The sequence below is a fragment of the Physeter macrocephalus genome, chromosome 5 (genome assembly GCF_002837175.3).
Source record: "Physeter macrocephalus isolate SW-GA chromosome 5, ASM283717v5, whole genome shotgun sequence".
NCBI classification, from domain to species: Eukaryota; Metazoa; Chordata; class Mammalia; order Artiodactyla; family Physeteridae; genus Physeter; species Physeter macrocephalus.
Window position 1 is genome coordinate 35,160,136 of NC_041218.1, and position 19,549 is coordinate 35,179,684.

The following is a 19,549-nucleotide window of genomic DNA, read 5'->3' on the forward strand; positions in this document are numbered from 1 at the left end:
ACTCTTGTGTTTCTTCTTATGTAACATTTTTCCTTTGTGAAATGATTTTTAATTTTATTTCAATCCTTTACAGATTTTTTTTCTCTTTCTGAGTATTTCTAATTCTCATTTATGGTGTTCTTTCATGTTTTCTATTTTCATTTGGCTCATTTTGAAATATTTGGTTACAATATTTATCCATTTCTGTGAACATGTTTTTGTAGCATATTTTTATTATCCAAGAGAACATTATTCTCTTATTTCCTACAATGTTGTATGGGAGTCCTTTTACATTGTACATTTTTACATAAATTTAGTTTACTTAAACTTTTAGGAAGGATTGGTCAGGATAGTTATTCTATTTTCATGACCTGAGAGATCCTGTTTGGTTGTTTTTGCAAAAAGAACAAAATACTTTCTGAGATTTGCTTCCCTTTCTGTCCTTACTCCTTTTATCTGGACTTGTTCTTTATTTTGCTCTCATTCTTAACAGCTTGCTTAATTTACATTCTAGTCTCAGTTGTTTATCTTTTGTATGTGTCTCTGTCTAGGAAAAGAGTTTAGGTTTTTGTCTGTCTTTTGTTTTTAGTTTTAAGCATTCATATCCCTAAGACTGCTTCAGCCTTCTCACCTTCTATGAATCCAGTATTCTCATTGCATTAAGTGTGCAGACTTCTCTCAATTGCAGCTACTTTTTCAGATTGGCCTGCCACCCTTTCTAATAAATGCCTGTTGGATACTTTGGTGCTCACTGTTATCTTTCTTTTCTTTCTCCCACAGAGCTATTAATGCCACATGGTACTTATAGCTACTGATGTTTTGTCCCCACCTGCTCATATTTTGCTGTTCATGTAGCTGATTTATCACCAACTATTTTGTAAATATTGTCTGTAGTAGTTGTTGCTTAATTTTGCCATTCTAGTTGTTCTATTTCTATGGAAGGGTTTAGGTAGCTTCAAAAACCATGCTGCAAGAATTCCATTTCAACTGTCACCCAATTAAGCTGTTAATTGACTTAATCTTCCCACAGAAAGCCACTATAAATAATGGTCAAAATGCAAAAGATAATGACTGAAAGGCACTGAGAGATTATCAAAAACAGGCAGACTATAAAGGGGAGTGGATACTCCAATGATGGAAACAACAGATTCTTACCCATTTTCTTTAACTTTTAGCCTAAGTGCAGACTAATAGAAATTTTACAGTTTTTATTGTCTGAAAAGATAGAGGACAGATTTTTAGACAACCACCCTCCAGATACTGAGGGAGAAATACCAGAAGGAAGAGAGCCAAAGAGCAGAAGTCCCATAGTTGGTATTTCAACCCTGTTTGGATGTCTGGCTGAGCCATAAATCATGAATGCACAAGATATACTCTAGCTCGATTTAAAAGAACTAAACTTTCATTTGATATTCTTCTCAGGAGACAGATTTTTTGGATTGAGTTCAAACAAATTAATGGCCCACTAAAAAAAAAAATACATCACCACCCTTTGGAAGACTATAACAGAATCCAAAGTCTGCAAAACATAATGGCAATATGTCCAATACAGTATCCAAAGTTACTAGACAGACAAAGAAGGAAAATATGAATTGTTTTCAATTGAAAAGATAATAAGGAAAACAATTCTAAATATCTGCATATTGGAATTTGACATAGGATTTTTAAAAGTTATTATAATTGTGCTCAGGAGCATAAAGGAAAACATGTTCACAATAAATGGGAAGATGAGAAATCTCAGCAGAGAAATAAAAATTCTGTATCTGAAAATAAAAACTCAGTAAATGGCTTTAACTAAAGGCTGTACATAGCATAACAGAAGTAGGCGTTAGTGAATTAATATACTTCAATAGAAAATATTCAATCTAAAAAGAGGTAAGAGGTTAAAAGAAAAAACAACAGAATCTCAGGGACTCATGAGACCTTACTGAAAGGTTTTCTGTATGTAATTGGAATTCAGAAGAAGAAAAGATAGTGAATTGGGCAAAAATAATAATAACAAATAAGGGCTGAAAACTTCCCAAATTTGGTAAAAACGTAAATGCAGGTATTTAAGAGTCTCTGCAAATCCATTCAGGAAAAAGTACAAGAACAACCTCTGAAAGGCACATCATAGTCAAATTTGTGAAAACGAAAAATCTTAAAAGCAGAAGGAGTATGTTGACTTTTTACTTACGAAGGAACCACAATTTACATGTTGTCTGACTTATCAGAAGTTACAGAAGCCAAAAAACAGTGCGAAGCATCATTAAAATACTGATGGTGAAAACTGTCACCCTCCTACTTCTATATCCAACAAAATTATCCTTTCAGAATAAAGGTGAAAGAAAGATATTTTCAGAGAAAAGAAAACTGAGATAATTCACTGCCAGCTGATCTGTACCACAAGAAATGTTAAAGGAAATTCCTGAAGTTGTATAAGCTGTGTAAAGTTGTATATGATAAGTAATTTATATTCTATTTGTATTACACATAGGAAAAACATTTAATTTGCCTCATTTGGAGATCATCTTAAACAGTTCATTTATTTACTAATTATAATGTTAATAGTGTGATTGCTTTACATTTTAAAAATATTTGTTTATTTATTTATTTTACTTGTGTTTGCCTTGGGTTTTCCTTGCTGTGCGCGGGCTTTCTCTAGTTGCGGCGAACGGGGCTACTCTCTGTTGAGGTGCATGGGCTTCTCGTTGCGGTGACTTGTTGCAGAGCACAGGCTCTAGGCACGTCGGGATCAGTAGTTGTGGCTTGCAGGGTCTAGAGCTCAGGCTCAGTAGTTGTGGCTTAGTTGCTCCGCGGCATGTGGGATCTTCCCAGACCAGGGCTCAAACCTGTGTCCCCTGCATTGGCAGGCAGATTCTTAACCATTGTGCCACCAGGGAAAACTTCCATTACATTTTTATCAGTATGTGCTTTGCATTCTTCTAAATCTTGTACATTCAGTATCTTATTTAATCCTCCCAATCTATGTCCGAGAATAGGTATTGTTATGCACATTTTTATAGATGAGGAAAATGAGCTGATTGGTTCAAAGACTTGTCCAAAGTCAAACTTCTAATTAGCAGTCGTGCCATGATTCTAGACTCATCTGTCTTACTTTTAGTCCTTATTTCTTTGCCTCCATGTTCTAGTACACTTATGCTGATCAGATATTAGCATTGAGGCTAGATATTTATTAAAAGATCATAAAAATCCATCTAGTATTGAAATTGGTAACTGTCCTCTCTTCTTTAACCCCAGATTAGAATACTTAGTCCTTTGTTAGCTTTTTTTCTTTTTTCAGGTATTGGTTAATTAAGGAAGAAAAGTAATAGACTATAATTTCAAAAATATTTTATCAAGTCATAGAATAAAAGCAGAGCCCATAATTTGACTCCATGGAGAAACTATTTTACTGATTGGAGTAGTTAGGCTGAGATTATTAAAAACAAATTGAAAACTTTTCCTTTGCCTACTGAATAATAATAATAGTTACTGGATTTTGACCTTTGTCACTTTTATTATATAAAAAGCATGGATAGGGAAAAAGTGGGATCCAGACCATTAGAATATTCATAAGGAACCTGAGAAATCTCCAAGCTTATCTGAAATACTTATTTATTTATCTTGCTTCTGGAAGATTTGCACCAACTTCCATTATAAGGTTGTGACTAAAATTTGACTAAAATTTTAACTTGACATGGCCTGGAAAATGAAATGCATAATCAGAGTAAAATAAACAAAATATGCTTAGTAGAGAATTGCTGAGTTCAATAATTTAAATCATCAAGTGTTTAAGGAACTTGTGGATATAGATTTGAGGTTGCTTCAACAAAGGAGACCAGACACATTTTTAGGTTTGATTTCTTATTTACAGGTACTGTGGCGAACTGTTGGTCACCTTCCATATCATTGCATCTGTTTCCTCGTAACAGAACCAAATTTTGTTCAGGTATAATGTGGCCATGTGTTTCATGGGATACATTTTGATAATTTAAGCCAATTCGAAAATTCTGTTGGGAATACTTATTCCAAAAGTATTCCCAAGAATACTTTTGGAATAAGTATGTGATGCAAGTCTGGTGAATAAAACATAAAAAGATTTTGCTATAATATGCCTATTCTTAAGGTGTTACTCATCCTTTTAAACCACATATATGACCTCATGATTTGTTTCTACTCACTGGTGAGCTGAGGATAAAACAATCTCCAACTTAGACTATAGTTGACACCTCGTGATATGTCATACCAGGTAGAAGTGGGTTGCTATTGAATTGCAACAACTGGGTCACCACCTCAGTTCTGCTCACCAGGTGAGATGGTGTGAGGTCAAGAGCTATAAAAATTACTTGGCGGCATCTAGTAATCTAACTTGATGATAATGGATATATATAGAAGGAGGAAAACTGAAGTATTGGTGTCAAGGAAGTTCAGAGAAGAGATTAATGAATGAGGCACTCAAAATGACCCCAACGCCTGAATTCTTATCAGAAGGATCCCAGTGACCCTCTTTGGATATTTCTCACCTCTTTTAGAAGTGAGTTGACTCAAAAAGCTCATGAGTAACATCATTAGGAGGTAGAATAAAAGTTATACACAGGCTCAGCAATATGGGTGTCCCTGCACCAAGGATGGCTTCATTGTGGAGTGAGTGAAGTACACAACTTATGGATAATAACCAACACTGAACACCAGTTATGGCCTTGTATGTATCAGGACCTCGTGGGAGGTTAATTATATTTGTCCATTTCATGGTAAAGGGGAAGTAAGTTGTCTTCCCCAGAGGAAACCTGCATTCTCTGTTTAAATTTTCTTTCTTTACTATTCATGCTGGTACTCAAACAACCAAATGTAGACTTCCTGAATGTCTTATGTATTACTAAAATGCTATCCATGTAACATGCCTCCAAACAAGGCACTACTGTAAAACAGAAAGAAAATAAGCTATCGGCCATGTGATGTATAACTCTTCAAGGTCCAGCTTAATTCTCACTTATTCCATGAAGTCTTCTTGAATACATGTCTTTGATAATAATTATTACCTTTTCTGAATTCACAGCCCTTAATATTTTTATATCATTTAAATTATCTTAGCACTTTCTATCTTATTCTGTCATTCAGCCTTTCATGTGTATCCTGCTTTATTATTAAATTTAAGCCTTTTAAATAAAATCTTACCTCATTCATTTGCCTTGGTCTACCAGAATATTTTACACATTCAAGATACTAAAAGATTGTTTGCTGATGACAGCCGTATTCATGAAACCTTAAAACTGTATGTGATTTTAAAGGGCATGAAACCCCAAGTCCTCAGTAAAATCTCTTTTGTCAGAATGTTTTATTTTTGTGAAAAGATTAGGACTGGCTGAAATAAGTTGCAAACCTCTTTCATTACACAGCCATGGTCCGGGAACAGTGTAAGTTCAGTGGATCTACATATGATCTTATATAACTGTTTCTATTACTTGTGAATTATATATCAAATGTTTATTTTAAAAGCAGACCAAGTTATTTTTATCTTACCTGTTAAAGAAAAGCAGTTGTTCCTCTTCTTTGTAGCGTGCAATGTTTAGTTCTAATAACATAATAAATTTAAAAGTTTATCTTCCATGTCTACTAGAATGTAAGCTCCATAAGGATAGGAATTCCCTCTCTCTCTCTGTCTCTCTCTCTCTGTCTCTCTCTCTCTCTGTCTCTCTCTCTCTCTCTCTCTTTCTCTCTGTGTTATATCCTAGTGTTTAGAAAAGTGCCTGTCACAGAATAGGGATTTTATAGATCATTATTCTTTAGTTATGTGTGGTTCTAGTCTTTCAATTTAAAAAAAAGCACTTATCTAGAAAACCTAATACACAAAACAAAATCAACAAAAAAAGAGATTTTATCCATAAGAAAAATCAGAAGCATTCTGAACATTGGGATCCAACTAAGAGACAGAGATTAGAAGTCATTTTTGTAGATAAAGCCCTGTGTGGGATAGGGGTGTAAATCTCACAGATTTGCTGAATCCAAAAACTGCTTTCAACAGTTCTTCCCTTTTAGTGAACATTATAGAATGTTCTAAATAAATATTCTATGAACCACAGCTAATGTCATAAGCTTATTTAGATAAACCCAAACCTGGTTTTCAACCCTGATGATGGCCTGGCTTTTTAGAGTGGTTCTAGTTAGTATTAAATGACTTTTCTAAAAAGCATATGACAGCAGTTTAATTATTAAGATATCATTGTACTGACAGGTATTGGGCTGACCGAGAAGTCGGTGGTGTCTACTTCATAACCTCATTTCTGAAAGTTGATGATTCTGTATATTCTGTTGTTTTACTTGAAAAGCCACTTGACAGAGGGCTTTTAAAGAGGAGAACTGAGTATTTCCTAACTGAAGTTTTAAGAGAATAATTTCAAGAAATGACCAGTTTCAGTTTGGAGTTCTCAAAAGGGTTTGGTTCACCTTCATCATTGATCTTTCTGTTTGAAGTGTTCATTTACCATCCTGACATAACCTAGGGTTGCACTGCATGATGTTGATGATACTTTTGTCAACGTGAAGAATACAGTGCCATTGTTACAGAAATCGTACAAGAAACAGAGACCTTAATATGTACCATCTGTTTTACAAAAACGTTCAATGTGGTAATGCATTTGCAATACCAGAAGCAATATCTCTAAGACATGAAATGAACATATGTTGTCTAAGAGCCTTCAGGCTGACATTGAAAAAGAGAAAAGATAGTACTTCAAGGCAAATACTATCCCAGTAGAAAGACTGCCAGATCCAATATGGTTCAGCCTATTGACAAGTCTCTGGTGAACAACTTCATATAAAGATTTTCACATTGTTATGGGTTGTACAGCTCTCTGGCCCATCTTTTCAGCATGGGTAAAATAGTAGCAAACACCGTCTTTGTCACTCTGGGTACTTTTCTGTTTCAGAGCAACAGATGTTGTCAGAAAAAGTCACACCGTACAGTAAAGTGCTTGAATGATTATTTCTAGGGCAGGAGTGAAACTGAAACAGTGTCTTCCAATGAGTGAGCAGATAGTTTTAAAAACAGAGCTGAAAATGCAACCACTGAAAGCTGTACTAAAATACCTAGCTGTTTAGCATAAATTCAAATTATGAGTTTTATGAGTGGTAGCATATACAATTTCCATATATATATATATTGACTACTAACTGAAAAATTCTGGCCTCATTCTTCCAGATACACTAATCTAAAACTATTTTACAATGTAAAATTTAAATATATATACACATGAATATTGCAGTATGTACATAGCCATAAGGCTGTATATGTCATATTCGTGTAAGTGCACATGAGAAGAATTACAGAGGTCAAATGATGGATTATTAAACCCATTAGGAGGAAGGATAGTTAACTAGCTTAACAAGTGTTAGTTTGCTTATATTTCAGTTCCAAAGATTCAATATGGCTTTAAGTTATATTATGCCATAATCAGGCTTAGTTCTTCATAAACATGTCAATATGAAATATAAGCCTTACATTTTAAAAACAGTTGAAAAAATACATCAGTGGACTTGGAGCCAGGAGATCTGGCTTTGAGTCTCCAATCTCCATTTATAAGGTGCATGACCTGAGGGAAGGCTGACCTTGGGTCAGCCTTCAAGACCTCAATTACTTCAACAATAAATAAGGGGGTTGGACTAAATGACCTTTAAGCTTCTTTCCAAATTTAAGAATTCTCATTACAAATAGACAATCATTATACAGTTTAAAATGGAGGAAAAATTATTTGAAGTTTAAAGTCGGGATAGTTAACTCACTTATTTTACGTTTAAAACTATACACTGACCTATAGGAAAGTCTGCTTAAAGAAACCATACTTTTTATGGTTTACTAACTTTTTATGTCTATCCATTTCACAACAGAATTACACACATTTTTGTTCATATTCCTTCTAAATCTCACTTAGGAAAAAACATAAAACCCTTCTTTGTGACTAGTCTGTTAGTTATTGGGCAGGTAAAAGAATGATGCGATGTCCCCTGACCCCATAATAAGCATGCTCCTATGTTTCCAAAGCTTTTTTGTATCTAGAAATAGTTCTTTAATCACTAATGGAAAGTTAATTTAAAAATAATCTTTATCTTCTATTTAAATGACCTCTCCATGATAGCTCTCATGACCTGCCAAAGAGTCTAGGATTTATTCCAGACATCCCGGTTGCTGTTCAAGTTATGATCCAAGGATGGCTCTAATCAGGAGATTTTGGCTTTCCTTGGGGTGGTATTCTAAGCACCAGGTCCATCCTCTTCTCTCAACCCACCCATCCTTAACATAATAACTCTTTGGATTATTCCTCTCAGAAGAGCAGGAAAATTGTTCACTAATTGCTACAGCTAGAACCCAGAAACATATATCCAACTTCTGAGCTGAGATTTGTAAAGGAAACTTTTCCACACTCTCCGTAATTACTAACTTCTTATTTCCTTATCCCACCCTAAATTTAGTCCCTGATCACTATCACCTCCTCATTTTATTACCCACTTTGTGCTATTTATGATACATATTATGCTACCCTGAAGAGTTGCACAGAGCAGTGAATTCTCTGGCTACCCTTGAATTTAGAGCTGTATTCAAACTGCTGCCTGGTCTCTTGACCTGTCAACAGTCAGGGCTGGAGCAACAGAAATTCTTCTCTTCACTCTGGATCAGGGGAAAGCCCCTGATGAAATTCACTTCCAACCACGCAAAGTTCAAAGGCAGTGGCTTGAGTGGTGCATGTGTTTATTCAGGAACATGTGGATCTGATGAGTGCGGGGAGATCGGTGCAGTATGGCTCAGATGCAAGTCGTTGAGTATAATTGATTTTTAATGGGCTGGCTACCTGCCACCAGATGTTCATCAATTAGGTACGCTTTCAAAACCAACACAGCTGCTTATTTCATGCTGACTATCCAGTGGCTGAGGCATTGTTACATAGTGTAAGAAGTCATTTCTGTGTAGGGTGACCATACGTTCAGTTTGCTCTCAACCAGTCATGATGTAGGCCTATAATTACTAATAGCACCCCCTTTCTCTTTCTCAGTGTCCCAGTTTGGACAATAAATCACTTGGGCATCTTACCTATTTGTCATGCCGTTCCATACACTGTACGAAGCTAAGTGAGACATAGATCTTGCCCTACAGCAGCGAAATAATTCATATCAGCATCATACACAAAGTAGATCTTATCTCTCAATATCACTAAATTTTAGAGTTGTAAGGACCTTTAGATTGCATTTATTCCAATGCTTCTTAAGATCTGGTTAGTGAATTGGTGAGTTAATTTTTACCAACTTACCTCTGCTTCGCCTGCACCTATTTGCGAAGCATCATCCCAATTTCTTCCCTTCATTCTTCCTTTCTATTCTCTCTTCTCTTCTAGACAGTATCTGGGGCTGGCTTATTTCCTTGTCTTATCAGTACAACTCATATTGAGAGAGGACTTTTTTCTCCTTTGAATCAATGTCTCCCCTACACCGAGGTGATCAAATGACCTCACTGTTCTTCATAAAGGAATAGATAATCCCTTTTAGGCAAAAAAGCAAATAACTCTCCTAAAATATTTTGTAAGATAATTTAATTTTATGTCTACAAGGAAGAACACAGTATTATTATAAAAGGATTTTGTGCCATCTTATGTTATTTTATGAGTGTCATAACATATCTTTAAAAAAATTTAACCTTCTTCATGTTACACTGTGCTATTTTAGATAATTGCCTACTGGATAATTTTGATTAAGGCTGGCCTAGCCTATAGCTATGGAGACAATTTTTTTCCTGAGTCTCTATTGATCTCCAGTAAATATTAATCCTCTACTGGCTGTAAATGCCAATATTTATTTACACTTCTCTTTTTTTTACTCTTCTTAAATTTAATTTTTATTTTTATCAAAGTAGTAGACGTAGAGGTTTTTAAAAATTATATAGTCCTAAAACCTATAATGAAAAACAACAGGATTGTTCCCAGTGGCAATCACTTTCAACTTCTTTTAGTTATTTCTTTCTGTAATTACCTTTATATTTCTAAATATTGTAATTAATTTGCTCTTTCTTGATTTTTAAATTTTAGTTTTCTTCCTATTTTAGAGGGTTTATAACAATCTTCCACTGCTAACATACTTTCCCTCTCCTCATCCTCCTAATATACTACAATTTTGGTTAATTAAAAAATTGATGTTTGTTTTGTTAGGAATACATAAATATTTGAAGCTTAACTTGGAACTATAGCTACCTATTTTCCTGTTGTTTCTTTCGTTTTAGTTTTGTTTGTTCAGTTTTCTGTGTATCTGTCATTAACCTGACATCTCCAACTTTCTCCCTCACCTGTGTATCTCCTCTCAACTCACTCAAACACTGTGAAATTTATAAGTTCATTTTTATTTTCATTAAAATATCCTCATTGAGACTTGGTCCTCCTACTCCTAGCTGTAGCCTCAGGAAGAAGGCATTGCTATTGTTATATTGTTATTTATCTCATCCATTGTTAATGCTGAGAAACCCAATGCCATTCTGATACCTGAATTACCACAGACTTAGTGGCTTAAAACAATGCAAAATTATCCTTGAGTTCTGGAGGACAGAAGTCAGAAATGGATCTCACTGGGCTAAAATCAAGGTGCTGACAGCCTGCATTCCTTTCTGGAGGCTCTAGGGAAGAGGATCTCTTTCCTTGCCTTTTCTAGCTTCCAGAGGCTGATGCAGTCCTTGGCTTGTGGCCACTCCCTCCATCTTCAGAGCCAGCAATGGCCAGTGGAGTCTTTCTCACATACTATCACCCTGACAATGACACTTCTGCCACCCACTTCCACATTTACAGATCTTTGTGATTACTTTGGGCCTAATAATCCAGGGTAATCGCCTTATTTTATGGTCAGCTGATTAGCAATCTTAATCCCCTTTGCTGTAAACTAACATTGCCAGGTTCCAGTGGATTAGGACATGAACATCTTTGCGGGGGCTATGATTCTGCCTACTACAGGCTCTGACATGCTGATACAGGCTATTAAGCATCCAACTTCCTCCTCAACGTTTCTACTTAGATATCTAATTGGCATCTCAAACCACATTCAAAACCAAACTCTTGATCTTTGTTCTCCATAAACCTGCCCTCCCTTTAGTCTTCAATTTTTCAGTAACTAGGCAAGTCAAAAATTTTAATTGCCAAAATAAATTATTGACACCCTAGAATTCAAAACTTCTTCCTACTTCCCCTCCATACTTCCAGTTGCCCAGAACAGCTTTTAGAATATCATAAGTATTAATATTTCATGAATGGTCTGATTTCCCAATTACATGATCACATACATTTTTAAGAATTTTCTATGGTGGTTTATGGTTTTCTGCTTGTTTGATTACCTTTAATTCAGATGATAACATTGATTTATAATATATATCTTTAATAAATATTTGTTCTCAATGCAAACTAGGGAATATATGGTTTAGTCGGGATTCTTAATTGAAAACAACAGAAATTATTAATTTAAGCAGGCAATAAATTTATTGCAAATATAGGTGGCAAAAAAAAAATCAGCCAGAGGTTTAAAAAAGCAGGTCCTGAAAATAGGACTCAGTACAGCTACATTATCCATCCTGACACTGCTGCAACCCTACCTATTATACAAAACAAGGGGGTGGGCATTGTTTTTTGTTTCCTCATCTTTCTTTTATGATTTTATGATTTCTAGAATTTTCTTCCTAACAATATTAGTTTTATACTGTATAGCAACCATTCTTAACCTATCCCATTACTAAGTGGGAAAGCACAATTAATTGTAAATGAAAATGACACAAAAGCTAAATGTACATGATTTGAATTTCATAGAACTTCTGTGTGTTCTTTTAATCTTTTAATTTTTCATGTTATAACCAATAACCCCTTATGTTTGCCTTTCCTCTTACACATAAGTTGTGTTGATTACAAAAAGAAGCTGAACATTACATTTGACATTTTTGAAACTTGATGATTTAAATAGCAAATGTTTTTGAAAACTGAGATTCCCAATATTCAAATAATTCTCTTGAAATGAAGAGGAAACCAAAGGACAAGATACAGTCCTTCAGTCTTTGCAGCTGAAATGCTCTTCAGGTTAGATTACATTTACTCTAAATGGCCAAACGCAGTGCTGCTCCATCCTAGTTTGCAATGTGTGTGACTCACACAGTTAATAGTAGTGGGTCAAACAGTGGTGACTAATAAGGCTAATAAGACTTATTCTGTGTTGGAGTTAACAAATCCTTTATCAGTACTTCAACCACTCTGCTTATGTGGCCTCATTGTTAAGATTATGCCTTTCATCTATGGAAACCAATCCCTTTCATATACAGTTTCAGCAAGAAGCTTATCAAATGTGTATTAAAGCAGTATTGACTTGTCTAACAATAAAAAGTACAATTAGACTTCCAACACAGAGCATTTCTAATTTGCATAAAATCCTCTCTAACCTGTCTATTCCTTTTACTGCAGAATATAACCAAAAGGTTATATTCCATCCATGTGCCAGTAATTACTCTAAAATCACTAGACAGATGTACCTATATAATATTGTTCCATTCTTTATGCAGATCTTAAAAGTGAATTTATATGCAAGATATATCAATAGGAAAACACTAGTAAAATCATTAGAAAAAGTGACCAAGCACAATGGATTCCTTTTACATCATATCACAGAGTGTAATAATTTAAGATAGTTTCTTACTGAGACCCACTGTCTTGATTAAAAAAAAAAAGAAAATCAACTCAAGGATAAGACTAAAGATGTACTTTTATGACACCTTTTAATTGGGGCTTCTAATTTACACAATGTATCGTTTTAAAAGAGAGCTTTTAATCACCAGAAGAGTAATTAGGAACAGACTTTACATAAAAAGTAGGTAAACCAATATGAAAATTAAGGGAGTATTTTAAGAATACTGGAAGTATTTATAATGGAACATTTTTATTTGAGAGTATAGGTTTTTCCTTGGCCATGTTGTGATCCTTGTCACATAAATGCATGCCTCTGTTCTGTACCTGAGAATTTTAATTCCACTTTTTAAAGCAATGGAAACTTGTGTGACTCTTGTGATTCTTGTACTCTTTGATTTCCTTAAGTGACTCCTAGGAGGAACAGTTCAGAGCGTGGCTGATTCTCTATTTCTTTGCAAAGGTGGCATGAGAATGCTTCGTGACCACCGCTGATGAGCCTTCCCATGGTTGTTTAATAAAGAGCAGCACTGTTCTACCAGAGTAACACAAAATGACATTGCCTCAGGTCACTTCAGGGCATGTCACATCATGTAACACAACATAACCCGATGTAACCTGATCCAACAGGTCAGGTGCCTGTTGCCTATTTGTAGGAAACACTTTTTTATTTCTCCTCCAGAAGAGAGGCCATGTCACCATGTATAATGAAATGTCAATTCTAGCTCTGGGTCCAAGGGATACCAATGGAAATAATTTCCTTCCCAATTATAGTGGACTCTGTTCAGCACTGAGTTACTAAGAGTGCATGTCATTAACAAGAATGTAGTTGTGAAAGTGAGTTGAAGGAAATATGCCTTAATTAGCACAAATTTAAGGCTGAACAAAAGTTGTAGCAGAGACAAAATGCTGTATTTTTTTTTTAATGGCAATAAAAACAGGAAATAAGAGAAGAAGAGTTAGGAACCAGTAATAGTTAACAAAACATCATTCTTTTACAAAAGATAATTTTATTTTCTAGGAAAAACAATAAATAAATGGCCAAGAAAGTAGGTTTTTTTCTTTAAAAATTACTGTTAACCAAGGTAATTGATGAGAAAGATGCTTGCATTCCTCCATTTCTGAATTTATCAGGTGAAGTTATCCAACGTGCTGTGTGCATGTAGGTATATAAAAGAGGCATTACACCCAGTGCCTACCCTCAGTAGGCTTCCCTGACTGAAGAAACGAAACAAGCATGCATTGCACACCTGACATTGAGTAAATGCTAACCTCTAGGCTATTACCTGTAAATCCTAGAGAAATTAGAGAAAGAAAAGAATATTGCCTGGAGTAGGAAAGAAGGCCTCAGGGATTTGAATTTATTATTACCTGCTTTGAGTTTAATTTTCTAATCTCACAGGGAAATCCAAGTCTATTAAAAGGTAAAAAAGCATGTAGTTCACTAGGAGAGTGGTGAACTGTACAAACATCTAACTTGAGTTTAATCTATAAAGGTAAAGGGAATATCCTTTAAAAATATTTCTTAGACTGGTAACAGAATTAATTTACTCAGAATAAAACTATTGGCTTCATCACTAGAAAATTTGTAAAAAAAATTATATAGCAGTACGATAAAAATCTACTTTTAAAATGTTAACACATACTTACTAAAAGAAACACCCATATAACTAGTCCTCTTTAATTATTTAGTTGACATGAACCCTATCTCATTTGGCTCTAGTCTGTTAAATGTTAAAGAACAGGAATTGAGTTAAAAGAACAGCTTAAGGAAACTCCATACTGTTCTTCACAGTGGCTGTATCAATTTACATTCCCACCAACAGTGCAAGAGGGTTCCCTTTCCTCCACACCCTCTCTGTGATGACCTGGATGGGTAGGATGGTGGGCGTGGCGGGAGGGAGGTCCAAGAGGGAGGGGATGTATATATACATATGGCTGATTCACTTCATTGTACAGCAGAAACAAACACAACATTGTGAAGCAATTATAATCCAATTAAAAATAAAAAACAGCATAAGAAAGACATGAACCAGCTTTTTGTAGGAGATAAGAGTTTCATAATTGTGTTAACTTGAGGGGTGGCATGCTTTCTTCCTAGACCTAGATAGCAAAATAAGAAGGACATGTACAAGGGTTAAAAATGGTGAAGGCAGGCTTTTATATTTTTATAAAGTAATGTTGTTATTTCATAAGTAATACTATACATTTTCCAGATCAGATATAGAGATAAATGTTATTAGTATATTGTCATCTAAGTCAAATATGCATCATTTCAGAATTATCCATCACTTGCAATGGTTTGTCTCATTATTCACAACTTTCCTCCATTATTTCACCTAATCAAGATTTGACTGTGCATATATTGTAGATAAAGGACTATAATAAACTAATATATGCATCAAGATCACACCATTAATAAACACAGATGTCAGAATTCAATTCATAATTATATTTCAAAGGACAGCTGGTTTTCAGCTTAAACAAACCTGTGCCTCCAATACAAGTGTATGATTTGCTACTACCATAGTATAAAATATTTGAAGTCTAAGATATACTTGCTTTACAGATAGGCTTTCTTGCCTTGTAATAAAACCTAAAAGCTTTAATCCAAACAACTAAATTTTCACAGTTCAAAAAAAAAAAAACCTATTCAAAGTAATGGAATGTTGTACTTATTAGCTACCTGTTAGTTTCTCTTTGTTGTGCTAATGTTCACAATGATGGGTGCAGTTTTAACCAATTACATAAATAATTCAATTTAAATTGACACTGAAGAAAACAAAAATCAAATAATTTTGTGCTTCTCTTCTGCAAGCAACTTGGCACTCAGAGATTACTGAACTATTCTGAGTCGATTTCTTTGAGCACACAACTGAGCAGAAGTGCCCAGAAGCTATCAACTATCGCTAAACACCCCTAAGAGGAGATTTGGTGGCTCATATCCCACTAAGCTGTTTCAGTGCATGTGTCATCTTTGGGGATCACTCTAATTTTTGTTTGTTTCTGATCTCTGTTTCATTCTTTTTCCAAAAGGCCCAAAGAGGGAGGTGAATGAAAAACTACAGTTGGGACTAGATCAGGACTTCCAGGGTCATCTGACTGTCTAACTCTCTTTTGTCACCAGGCATCTCACATGGTACATTGTTGGACCAGTTACCAATGGTTCATGATGCAACTACAAAGTGGCAGCTCCTGGAACTGAACTAATTATTGATAGTTGCCAAACGAGAACTCAAACAATTCTTAAATGATAATAAAACTAATGAGGTAGAAATTTTACTTCCTCCCCAACTCCACTGTCCTCGGGTGAACTAAGGAGGAGAAATAGCAAATTCCCTTCTATATTTCCACAAAAACTCAGACACCGTAAAACAATGGGAGAATACAAGTAGGTTGTTCTCTTTTTCTTTGGCTTGAAACTTAGCTCACAAAGAAAATTCACACTATGTAAAGATTTTCACAGTGATGTATTAACAAGTCTGCAGGATTTGCTCTACTTATACAGGGAAGTCAGATTTGAAAATAAAACTTTTTTTTCTGTTTGTGGATGCAGTGATGAACATATGGTCAGCACCTGGAATTTATAGAGGGCTTTACCTAATAAAACCTTCTGAGACATTCCAAGAATGACAACAAAGTGATGGCATGGAGCAGAACTGCCAAAGGTAATCTTCTTCACCTTCTGGTTCTTTTAAAGCAGAAAACATAAAACTAACAACTTAGTGCCCCCCAAATGCTTATGAAATGTGCATTAAAGAGGTGGGAGCCCAAGTTCCCTGACAAAGGTGCTATTATATCATGACTGTGAGTGTCTTTCTGGATTGTCTCAGAACTGGTTTATGAGAAAGATGACTGATTGGTAAGCATACTATTAAAAAGTAGAGTAGGACAGAGTACAAGATCAAGTTCAAAGTTAGAAAGTTTTACTTAGAATGTTTTTATAATGGAATGCATTATTAAGTGATAAAACCACATACAACATTGACTTATGATTTTATAAAAATCTATTACATTTAGCTGCAACTTAGGAAAATGTCATTTGCAAGGTGACTCTCAGCTCAATATAAACTTTAAAACTGAAATTCCCAATCAGGAAAAGAAAAGTTGATGAGATCCAGATTGAAAAAAAAAAAAAAGATTAAGGCATCCGGTTAAGACAGCTTAACTTTTAAAGAATACAAATGTCTTTACAAATGTAAATCTAAATAACATAGTGAAAATATTTTCTATATTTCGCAATAATATTTTGTAAATACTAAGGTTTTTCTTTAATATAATCACAAAGTCAGAAATAACCCCAGTCCTGAGCCCCTCTTTACCCTGGTTCAGATCTCAGCTGTTTATAATATCTAAACCAAGATTCAATATACTTTTAATGACATTTCTCCAAGCCTCTTAGCCCTCACACTCTACTTTCCTCCAAGAGTCAAAGTCAAATGGGCAGAAGAAAGAGGTTATTTCCCCCACAAACATAAAAAATAAACAAACTGACTATTGGTTTTCAGAGTTAAGTGTTACCAATACCTCTCAGAGACCAAAAACAAAAGAAACAGAAACTCTCCCTATTGTTAACTCCCTGAAAAATCAGCCAGTTGATACCCTTTACAACTCTCAGATAACAAGCCACAATCAAAGCAAACATACCAAAAAATGTTTCAGCACAGAGAGGAGAAGAAACCACAGCCCACTTAGAAGAGCTGGACTTGCTGTAAAGAAGGTACAGAGGAGTCTGCAAGGTAGCTGGGTGTGCATACTAAGGACCGAACAGAAATAGAGACGTGCTGTGTGGTGGCGGAGAAGACTATCTGGGGCATGGATGATGGGTGTCAAGAGTCACGAATCGTGATTATGACCTTGTTACTTTTCCTTGGAGTTCTTTTAACGTAGGACTCATGTTTAGAATGATCTTTTACTTCTACCAGAATAGATTTTTTTTTTCATCTACTATGGTTTATTCTTTGGCTCAAAAAAAAAAAAAATCCGTGAAAGTTACCCATTGAGGAAATCACCATTTGGGATATTTAGTTTATTATTGGTGTAGAAGTGTAAAAGCCTCACTAGTCCAAGAAAAGATGGTTCATTTTTCACTCCCACCCCAATTCTATCTCCTACTCTGGGGAATAAACAGTGAAATAACTTATAACAGTCTTTCTCCCAATTCATTGATTGTAATCATTGCTAGATAGCTGATGTCTAAGAAATAAAGCATTTCAGATTAGTCAAGAGCTGAAATTTTGGTTCTCAAAATTGCCATAAGACTCTATAACCTCCTGAGTTTTTAAATGTCTTCCACTACACATGTGTCTTGCATTTAGAATTCCTTTGTTTTATATGTTCTAACTCCTTTGGCTTACGTTTAAATACTTGTAACAAAAAACAAAAAACAAAAAAGAAGACTTAGTAGCAAGTGCTGAATACTGTTCTTTGGCAAGAATTTAGATCTTTAGCTAACCATTAAAAGTAAGGGGAAAAATAATAGCAAATAGAACCTAAAGCAAAATCATAGCAAAGAGTGACCAACGAATTAGGAGGAGAGTTTGTAGCAAATACCGGTCATAGAAAGCACTAAAATTTCTTAGCTAATGCCAATCATTAAAGTTAATGGAAAATTCAGAGCTACTGCTAATAATTGAAGTCAATAGAGAATTGATAGCACATGCTGATCAGCGATGCTAATGGAAAAATTCTCCACCAAACTGCGCATTTTCAGATGTCGTCTCAGAATAGCAAAAAGCTGTAAGTGTGAGTTTTGACTCTTATGTTGACATTTGCCATTTCTTTGTATTCATCAAGTTTATGTGATGTGAAATAGGCGCAGCCTATTGTGGCAGCAGGGGTTTAATTATGACTCCAAATGTATTTGCAAAAGTGTATTCCTTTTGACTTTGGTGCCCCCCAAATGGAAGTAATCACCTGCTAATTGTGCACAGGAGCCCCGAGAGCTATCTGGCATGATAATCTGGTCTGCAAATTTGGGATTGTGAAAGGCTCCTTTTCTCCTTAGCAAGTATCAAACGCCACTGGTTCTCTCAGTGCATAGAGAAATCAACAATCCCACAGATAATATGCAGTATGAAAATGTAGCCTCTAACTAAACAAACTTTTTTGCACACCATCATAGTCCTACATTTATTCCTGTCATTTCCAATTTGCTGGATAGATTATTGTACTGGCTAAGCTATCCTGTGAGCATGGTGCCCATCCATAATAGCATTTAGACTACAGGAATAGTGTGGGCAAACATGGGACCAGAACCGATGGCATGTCATTAGGTATTGTTTGCCAGCACCTTTTATTACAATTGCGCAGGCTCATTTTCCTGAACTATTCCTGTTTCTGCACATTGCCTCTCCCATCCTAATCCTTATTATGCTAGCCTCCATCCTACTTGTGTACTCAAAACTGATTTGTCCTTCAATGCCCTGCCTGAATCCCACCTCTACTATGAGACATTTTCTGATGATCCCCTGATTTCACTTATTTGCGTAAGCAAGCGCTCATTGTCTGTATTGCAGATTTAATAGTCATACTGTCCTGTATTATTTGACATATATTGTTGTTTAAATCTCAGTCCAACCAGTATCTCACAAGACAATAAACTCCTTTTAACAAAAGGAGTCTGATATTTTTTTGTCTTACCCACAGTGCATAAATCTCAACGACTTCTACAGAAGGAGACAGCACTGAAAAAAGAAAAGTGAGACGACCATTGAAACTAGAGTTAGATATCTAGGTTTTAAGTATTAATTAGCTCTGCCATTTAAAAATCCTGGGAGAGGCTCCAAATTACCTGAGACCCATGAGTATCAGTAGATAGATAGATCAGTATATAGATAGATTGCAAATATATCTCATTCTTGGAATAAGTTCTTAATATATGTTTGACTATAGTTTTTATCAAT